The 10,451-nt window shown below is 34.8% G+C and overlaps 1 pseudogene; it reads left to right on the top strand.

Annotated features, from left to right (window-relative positions):
* The first annotated feature begins 943 nt into the window (after positions 1 to 943).
* On the top strand, positions 944 to 1,842 carry LOC145115935 (pathogenesis-related protein PR-1 type pseudogene; annotated as a pseudogene).
* Positions 1,843 to 10,451: the final 8,609 nt, after the last annotated feature.

Here is a 10,451-nt window from a genome sequence, read left to right on the forward strand (position 1 = left end):
TTAATAACAAAAAGTTAAAAAAAATTTAAAAACTATATTAAAAAAAAAATTAGAATAAAAGTTAAATATTTTAAAGTACATATAAGATTTTAAAATTATAACTATTTGGTAAATTTATGTATCAATATTTCAATATGTTGGTTTGTTTGAGTATTAGCACCCTTGTTGACAATTACCATTCCAAGTACTAACGTTTGGTTGTTGAAAAATTTCTAGTTTTCTAGGAAAATTTTCAAAGAAAAAGGGAAATTTTGAAAACGCGTTTGATTCGTTTAGTTTTTCAAAATTTTCCAAGAAAATGAAAATTTTCAGTTTTCTAAATTGTATGTAAATTAGAACAGTGATTTTTACAGTTTTTCAAAGTTTTCCAAATTTATAAGATGAAAAATGAAAACTCTCCCGGTTTCAACCAAACGCGTTTTCTAAAATTTTCATTGAAAATTGAAAGCGAAAACTAAACTCTATTTTTTGGAAATATTTTCTTAGAAAATGAAAACTGTTTTCCACAACAAAACGCATCATAAATCTCTGTAATGGTTGTGCTGGCCCTTGGCCTGATTACTGTCTGGTACTCTTTAATATATTTCCATTAAAAATTTAATAAATTAGAAGACGATAGTATGTAAGTTTAAGGAGTACTCCTCTAATCTACTAACCTTATGATTTAAGTTCAATTTTACGTGCCAATATTAAACCATTAAATACGAAATATCATAGCTATGTTTCAATGTATATGAGAACTTCATTAGTTTACTACGTTTGGGATTTAGGTATGGTGGTTATTCTACCTAAATTTTGAGTTGAATAAAGTATTTGCAACCTTTTGCTCCATGAAAAATATCGTCCAGGTTTTCACCTTAGTTTAACTGAATTCATAATCACATCAGTTTCTCCCTATAAATACGATTCATATCTTCAATTAATTTCAGTAAACTTATCGCAATATGGGATACCCACATTACATTTCTCTTGTTTATGTTGTTTTCGTATCATTCCTACATTTCTCTCATTCACATAATGCACCACAAGACTATGTGAATGCCCACAATGATGTTCGAAAGGTGGTTGGTATGGGGCCTATGAAGTGGGATGCAAATGTGTCTAAATTTGCAGAAAGTTATGCCAATAAAAGGAAGGATTGCGCGCTAATACACTCACACAATCCAAAATATGGTGAGAATATTGCATGGGGCACGGGAGAGTTCACGGGTTTGGATGCGGTTAAGTTGTGGGCGGATGAGAAGCGTGATTACGATTACAATTCAAACACATGTAAGCCGTTCAAGATGTGTGGGCATTATACTCAAATGGTTTGGAAAAACTCGATTCGCATTGGGTGTGCTAGGGCTAAGTGCATGAATGGTGCATGGTTTGTGACTTGCAATTATGATCCTCCTGGTAACTACATTGGCGAAAAACCTTATTAAGTAATGATCGACCTATATAGATGTATGTTAGGAAAATCAGAATGTGTTTGTGTATAGTGTTTCAATTTGAGAAAGAAAACTAGAAAAATATGAATTTACGAAAACTGTGTTATTAACCGGCATTAATTCACTACAAGAATAAGGAGCTATGGCGATGACACCTATTACGACGATGAAAGTCGTTGCTACAAGTCGAGCTATGTTGACGACTTGTCGTCGTCATATCTTTTGCCAACGTTCACCAAATTCTTTGACCATAAGAGCTATGCCGACAACATGTCATCGCCACTGATCTGGCGGGACCGACGAAATTATTCGCAGTATTCTGAAAGCTTATGCCGACGACGTGTCGTCGGTATAAGTGACGACAAATCTAATTTCTGTTTATTTTTATTCCATGATGCAATGTCAGAACGACGGATTTTTTGTATTATTTTGAACAATGTTAAGTACTTATTATAATATTAAACTTGAATTTTATGTTTTGAATTTGAACAATGTAGTTAGTTATTATATCTCAATTGATATATGCTTCAAAGTGTTTGGATTTGTTAAAAATGTAGGAATGGTAATTAATGTATACAATCTGTAAAAAAAACAAAAAAAAAACAAAAAAAAAAACTCAGTCGCTATCCTGACAACAAGTCGTCGCTATAGGTATTTAATCGACAACTATGAAGAACCTGTGGCGACGACAAGTCGTCGTAATAACTGGTACCTATACCGACGACATGTCGTCGCTAAGCTATCCCGACGACATGTCGCCGCCACAGGTAATTAATAAAACTTTATTTTATTTTTTTCGAAAATATCCTCGACGAAACCTGTATCGACGAAAAGTCATCGGAATAAGGGGAACCTATGCCAACGACACCTATGCCGACGTCTATTTTGACTTATGCCGACAGGCCTATGCCGACGACTCTTTACCGACGACATATCGTCGGTATACCCTATGGCGATCACATGTCGTCGGTACAGGGTCAAGAATTATCGTCGCCATAGGGGGTTAATGTTGTAGTCATCGTAACATTCATAAAATTTAAATAAATTTTGAGGGTTTGTCATACTTAGGTTATTATTTTTTTGGAGCAAAATTATTCATTGATTTTTTGTGTGACTTAGATCATCTCCAACCCACGTCCATTCCTCCCACCACCCCCTCCGCATCCCAAAAAAATAAAATAAAATAAAGTAACAAATGAGGTAAATAAGGTTTCTATTCGATTAAGGTGTTTATGCTCACAATTAAATTGGTATATATTTGTAATTAGAAGTAAAATCCTTTTTGGGTTGACCTTATAACTAGAACTTGGTTAGAATAACATTTGTTAAGAGAGAATGATTTATTTGATTTATTATGTGATTAATAAATTGTAATAAATGATATTTTAGTATATTATGTGATTAATATATTAATTTGAACTAGTAATAATTAATTAAAAATTAATCAGAAATTAATTAGAATTAATTTCAAGATTAATTAGAATTAATTGAGAGTGAAAGAACTAAGTTGTATTTTTTCAATAGTTGAACAAATGATAGCTTCCATAGCCTTCCTATAGGGGACGGTTTTTGAGACCCTAATTAGAGTTTCTAGAAACCTCCGTGATGAGAAGAAAGCTAGATAACCACCCGAATTTGAAATAATAATATTATATGTTCAAATTAGGATTTATAGGGTTTCCTGAGCTGGTATAAAAAGGGCCTAAGGGTCTCCTATTTTCGGTCACTTGTTATCTCAGTAGAATAGCTTATTTCTGCCTCTCCTTCATTTCTCCTAAAGTATCTTCTAGTTCTAGCATTTGGGTACAAACCATTAGAGGCATCATAGTTTTGGTGCGATCTTCTCAAGCACTACAAAGGAATGATTGAATTGATTTGTTTGCTACAACAAATCTAAGGTATGTAACCCTAATTCCTTGTTTTCGAATTTGCTAGGGTTCATGTTAGTTTTGTTATTCATGCATGTTGCCTTCAAAGTGTTAAGTGATCATTATAGGTTGCATGTGCTCTTCTTAATTGTTGAGTGATTTTCCGCATTGTACGTGTAGTTATGACCTATAAATTACATTAGTGGTATCAGAGCTATCTGGTTGTCTAACATTGAAAGTGCATGAGATGAATTGAACAAAAAAAAATCAAAATCTATTTCTCACGATGTAATAGAGCCTCTGTCACGATGTGAGTTTAACATAAAACCAAAATTTCAAGATTTTCTACCTAATCTGATTTGTGCGGTTATTTTTGATGATTATCTGGTTTGAATTATGCTAAAATCCGATCTTTTCATGCCTTAGATAATTAAAATAAAAAACCTAAATATTAGGAGATAAACTTGAATAAGATAATATTTAATTATAAGATTAATGTAAATTATCCTTATGGATCTAATAATAACTTTAATTATAAGATTAATCAACAGATAATTATAAATCCTTGATAGGTATATATATATATAAACGTTTAATACTATATGTATAAGAAAAGTTAGTCGAATCAGTAGTAGGCATCATTCACGAAGCTATGATATACGAGGCGTATAAGGAAACGACCTATAAAATGACCGTTGAATTGATGTCCTTTGCACCCACTGCTCATTTATGTGGTGATGGGTCAGTAGTCGAACAGGTTTGATAGGACATAATCTTACTAAAAGTCTAATGATATAAAACTCTAGAACCTTTTTTAAAATCTCACTCTAGTTACTTTAGGAAAAATGTGAAGTGTATGTTAATCCATGAAAACACACATCATTCTTTTTAAGTCATTAGTGGAGCATGTGTGGCTAACCGACACACTAATTGGGAATATAAAGTTTACATGATGGAACAACTTGAAAAATTATCATTATTGATGGACCGTGTGTGCCTTACTGACATATAAATTTGAGATGATAACTGACATCGAGGTTGTCGAGTAGGTTTCCGTGGTTATTCACATCTTGTTTGTGATCCTCGGTATCCTTATCAAAAATTGAAGAGCATAATCTGAGATTAAACATGTCATTGATATATGATTCAATAAATCTCAAATTATCTAGGAATTTCATAAGATTGTAATTGGTGAATCGTTCCACCAACATTTATAAATTCGTAATTAGATTACAACATCATTCTTCTTAATTTCGACTTGTATTTTGGATCCTAGCCTTGAATATTTAACTGGGTTAAAATATTAAGGATTTATATCAACTAACTAAAACTATCTCTCTTATTATAGATGTCTGGAAACAGTGATGCTCCTGATGCTCAATCCTCTACTCAAAACTCCAAATTCACTCTCTTGTCGATTCTATCAAAAGAGAAGTCCCGGTATAAGCTACATGGACTGGATGTGAAATCTGAAAATGAATCTTCGCTACGAGAACAAAAAGTATGTTCTCGATAAACCTCTTCTTGAAATCGATGATACGACTGATACTCCTAATGAAATAGCTTTCTATAACAAATATCACGACGATGTCACTAAGGTCGCTTGGATAATGGTTGCAACCATGGCACCTGCGCTACACAAGTTCTACGAGGACTACTATCCATGTGAAATGTGCATCGATCCTCCTCAAAAGTTTCACAAGAAAGCGAGACAAGAACATTATGAAGTGGTAAAGTCTCTTATGGCATGCAAGTTAAAGGAACACAAATTTGTTTGCACTTATGTGCAAAGAATGTAGTGATATGTGGAGCGGTTGAAAATGTTCAATCTGCCGTTTGATAAGGATTTAGCCATTGACATGGTCCTAAACTCCTTACCTCCTAGTTATGACCAATTCATATTGACTTATCATTTGAACAGTACGGATATGACGTTAACCCAACTCCACAACTTGTTGCAGACTGGTGACTCGGGAATGAAGAAAAATCATGTCTCTTCTGCAACAATGTACTCATGTCATGGCCATTGGTAAAAACAGAGGAAAGAAAAGGAAGGACACCTCCCAATCGATTAGGAAGGGCAAGGCCCATGTTGCAGCATATGACAATGAGTCAAAGGCAAAGCCCAAATTTGAAGTTCTTGCTATTAGTGATCTAAAGGAGGCCACTTGCTTTCATTTTGGCAAAAAAGGAATTGGACAAGAAGTTGCCTAAAGTACCTTCAAGAGTTGAAAGATGGGAAGATTAAGCCATCTGGCTCCTCATCAGGTACATACACTATTCAAATTAATAACACACAACTTTCTCATTCATGAGTCCTTGATACGGGATGTGATTTTCATATATGTTCTGATATGCAGGGTCTAAGAAAAAGTGAGGAAGTGGAGAATGGAAGGTTGAATCTGATCATGAGGAATAAGCATTCTTCACATGATACCAAGATTAGGAGTTATGAACTTGTTCTTGATAGTGGTGTTAGGGTTAATTTGATTCAATGATGTTATTCGTTAAAAATGACAATAAACATTATTTAATTTCATGCATTATTCAGACAAGGTTTTCGATATTCATTTTATAATGGCAATGGTTCAATTTTGGTTTATAAAAATGGTGTTTTTATATTCAAAGTTTTTCCTTGTAATGGTGTGTATGAAACTGTGATGTGTGTTGATACTTAGGCAATAGTGTATTCCATATTGATGATGGATTAAGGTGTCTAAAGGCAATAAGTAAATTGGTATATAATTGAATTAGAAGCAAAGTCCTTTTTTGATTGCCCTAAAACAAGTAATTGATTAGAATGACATTTGGAGATAGATGATGATTTGTTAGTTTATTATACGAATAATTAATTAATTGGAAACTGAAATATATTATTTATTAATATATTATCTGATTAATATATTTTGGAAATAGTAATGAGTAATTGATTAATTAGAATTAATTTGGATTTAATTCTAGGATTAATTAGAATTAATCATTCAAGGACTCTTTAGTATCCATGAGAGTTTCCTTAAGGAAGTACAAATAGGACACCATGGGTGTTGATATTCACACAGTTTTTCGTGCTTTCATAGAGCCGAAATTTTTCTCAAGCCTCCTCCCTGCTCAATTCTTCTTGTTACTAGGAGTTTGGGTCCAAGCCATTAGAGGCATCCATTCCTTTGTTTCTAGCTTTCCAAGATCTAGAAGAAGGATTCTACTTTGATTATTTACAATAATAATCAAAAGGTATGCAACCCTAATCTAGTATGAATTTCGATTTCATAGCCTCTCTCCTAGGGTTTCTAGATATTCATAGTTAGTTGCTATCAATAGAGAAAACACGGATCCTTTCTAGGTTGCATGTGAACTTAAAGGGTTTAAGTGTTTTTCCGCCACATGTAATTTTTTGTTTATAACCTAGAAAAACCCATCAGTGGTATCTGAACCTAGGTTTTTTATTTGATTGTGCACTAAAATGAATTGATCAAAAGAAGGATAAAGGATTATGATTAAATTTGAATTATTAAAATTAATTGTTTAATTTAATTGTTTAGTCCATGAAATTAAATTATTTAATTAATTGTTTAATTGGTAAATAACATGATTTAAATTTATTTAATTAACTGATTAATTAAGATAAATGATTAAATAAATATTAAGTTGAAAATTAATTATTATTAATTGTTTAATTTGAAAGATTAATTTTAAATCCTAGTATTTTGAAAAGTTTAAAATACATCTTATACGATATATATGATGGGATTTGAGCATTCTAACACTCCTATGGTGTACATGCAACCCTAGAAACCTTGGATCTATGTTTTCTCTATTATACATGCAAACTTTCATTTTTCCAAGGTTTCATCCTAACTAGCATATGATTGGGGTATATGTAATATAAAAACTAGTAGAATGACATACCTTTCTTGTTGCCTGGATTCCTTAAGACCTTGTGAGCCTAGCACCCAAATGTGATGCCTCAAATGCTTCACAGAACTCCACCAACAACTTGGAATAACTTGAGAGAAGATTGATATGCACCAAAATTGGCTAGCCCTCACTAGAATCACTTAAGTGCCGATTTTACAAGGATGAGGCTTCTATATATAGTGTGCATATTAGGGTTAAACCATGTAACTCATGCTTTCCACATTCCTCATGATCCATGGGTTTTAACCTCCATAGAGTATCCATGGGTAACCACATGGGTTTAGCCCAACATGAAGAACTATGGATCATAAGCCCACCATATAAGAATGAATGATTTACTAAATCAATCCCCATTTATTTAATTAATCTCTTTTGATCACAAAATTAATTCCAAACTAATTCTTGATCAATACTAATTAAATAATTCATATTAATATATTAGAACTTATAATATGCTAATAAATCATAAATATCCTCTTCTCACAAAAGTCTATCCAAATTGTCCCGATGCCATGCAACCCAAATGGACAATGCCAAGTCAGGTCAAGTACATACCAAATATAGTTATGGACTTAGACACCTTATCCAACAGTCTCCCACTTGGATAAGTCAAATAACTATGGCTGCAAGTATGACTTCAGGATCCGACCAGCAATCGTAGCTCTTTCAATGTCTCGCGGAACTAAATTGTGCCATTTTAGATAAGTGATCACACAATCCTCTGTTCAAGATATCAGCCGAACAAATACATGGAACAACGTCGTACTTATTGTTTAACAGTTTGTTTCCCGATTTCCGATTTGTTTGACATGGAACTTAATCGAACACATCAATTCAGTTTTGACCGGGCCCGACACATAAGTCAAAACAAAATCATCGAGGGGCACAAGATATCGCTTTTAATCCTCCAAGAACTAAAAGGAACGGATAAACTTCGACTCATATGCTTGTACTGACTAATCATCAAATTGTACACAACAACACGCTTTATAACATCATGTTAATGATGCGTTTTCGTACTATCAATGTATAACCAACTCATAGTTAACAACTCATATCTCTTGGTTTGAAGACTTACATGATATTACCGTCTCACGATCACTCGAGATAAATTCCATGAAGTGATACAACTGAGCGTGGGTTGATTCCAATACTCAGAACTTATGAGCACTCATGAATGTTGCAACAACAATTTCCATGTCTAATACAATTCAGAAAATTCTACAAACCCAATTCATGACAGTCTTATTTCAATACCTACTTCCAAAGTATGATCGACTGTGGATAGTTTGAATAATATGATATACCATAACATAATTATTCTGAAAGTCAAAACATGCAAAATGAAACAATAGTAAATGATTGACACAAGACAGTACCATACTAGTAAATAAAAACATCTTTTATTTAAACATAAAATGTCAATTACATTTCAACTATTACAAGTTTCGAAAGCTATCTAACTACTAAAACTAATATCATCCTTCAGCCCAATGCGCCGCGCATGCTGTAAATGCTTAACCCTACACAGTCCCTTCGTGAGGGGATCTGCTGGGTTCTAATCCGATGACACCCTCTTTGCCACGAGGATTCCTTCTTTTATTCGATGTCTAATGAACTGGTATTTTCTGTCGATGTCCCTGGATCTGCCGTGATCCCTTGGTTCCTTGGCTAAGGCAACTGCACTCTCGTTATCACAGAAAATCTCCATTGGCTCCTTAATAGCTGGTACAACTCCAAGGTCTCCAATGAAGTTCTTCAGCCATATTGCCTCCTTCGTCGCTTCGCTTGCTGCTATGTACTCGGGCTCTGAGTCTTACTCAGTTTGGCGTTACTCTGGATCGGTTAGTCACCTTTCTTGGAATCCTGCATGCTGAATCTTTTCAGCACCTTATCCAAGTAGGTACTCTGACTAAGTCCAATTAGTCTCTTACTCCTGTCTCTCAATATCCTTATCCCTAGGATATAGGCAGCTTCTCCAAGGTCCTTCATTGTGAAACACTTCCCAAGCCAGGACTTAACTTCCTGCAAGGTTGGGATGTTATTTCCTATGAGTAGTATGTCATCCACATACAATACCAAAAAGCTAACTATACTCTCACTAGCCTTTACATATACACATGACTCACCCTCTCTCCTCGAAAATCCAAACTCTTTGACTTTCTCATCAAAACAAAGATTCCATCTGCGAGATGCTTGTTTTAACTGCATCGACAAAACCCTCTGGCTGACTCATGTAAACATCCTCAGCCAACTTTCCATTAAGGAAAGCGGTTTTGACATCCATTTGCCATATTTCATAATCATGAAATGCAGCAATGGCTAGCATAACCCTAATAGACTTAATCTTTGCTACTGGTGAGAAGTTCTCATCATAGTCAACTCCCGGAGTTTGAGTAAAGCCCTTCGCAACCAGTCGCGCTTTATAAATGTGTACCTTCCCGTCCATGTCGGTCTTCTTTTTGAAGATCCATTTGCACCCGACTATCTTACGACCCAGTACATTGTCAACCAAGTTCCAAACTTGATTGTCATACATGGACTAAATCTTGCTGTCTATAGCCTCCTTCCATTTGACAGATTCAGGGCCTGCCACAGCTCCCTTGAAGTTGTTAGGTTCATCCAAATTTATCAGTGTACTATCACGGATAAATGCATCACCTTCTGTAGTAATATGGAAACCATAATAAAACTCAGGTGTGTTCCTAACTCTCGTGGAACGCCTCAGAGGTACAGACTCATCAATCGGATCAACAGGAGTTTCCTCCTCAGGTTGATTGCTAGTGTTTGAGGTTCCTTCACCGCTTGACTCTTGAAGTTCTTCAACGTCAATTTGCCTCCCACTGTTTCCTTGGCTTATGAATTCTCTCTCATGAAAGACTCTTCTCCTCGCCATGAATACAACATTGTCACTTGGTCTGTAGAAGAGATAACCAAAAGATTTATGTGGGTAGCCAATGAAAATACACCGCTCACTTCGAGGAACGAGCCTATCGTGAGTCTCGCGCCTCATGAAAGCCTCACAACCCCAAATCTTGATGTGGTCTAAAGTAGGAACTTTCCCAGTCCACATCTCGTGAGGTGTTTTGGCAACCTTCTTGGTAGGGACTAGATTAAGGATATGGGCGGCAGTCTCTACGGCATACCCCCAAAATGAGATTGGTAACGAAGCTCGACTCATCATGGAACGAACCATGTCTAACAAGGTTCGATTGCGCCTCTCAGCCACACCATT

Source organism: Lactuca virosa, chromosome 5, assembly GCF_052849685.1.
Source record: "Lactuca virosa cultivar CGN04683 chromosome 5, Lactuca_virosa_CGN04683_v6, whole genome shotgun sequence".
Taxonomy (NCBI): Eukaryota; Viridiplantae; Streptophyta; class Magnoliopsida; order Asterales; family Asteraceae; genus Lactuca; species Lactuca virosa.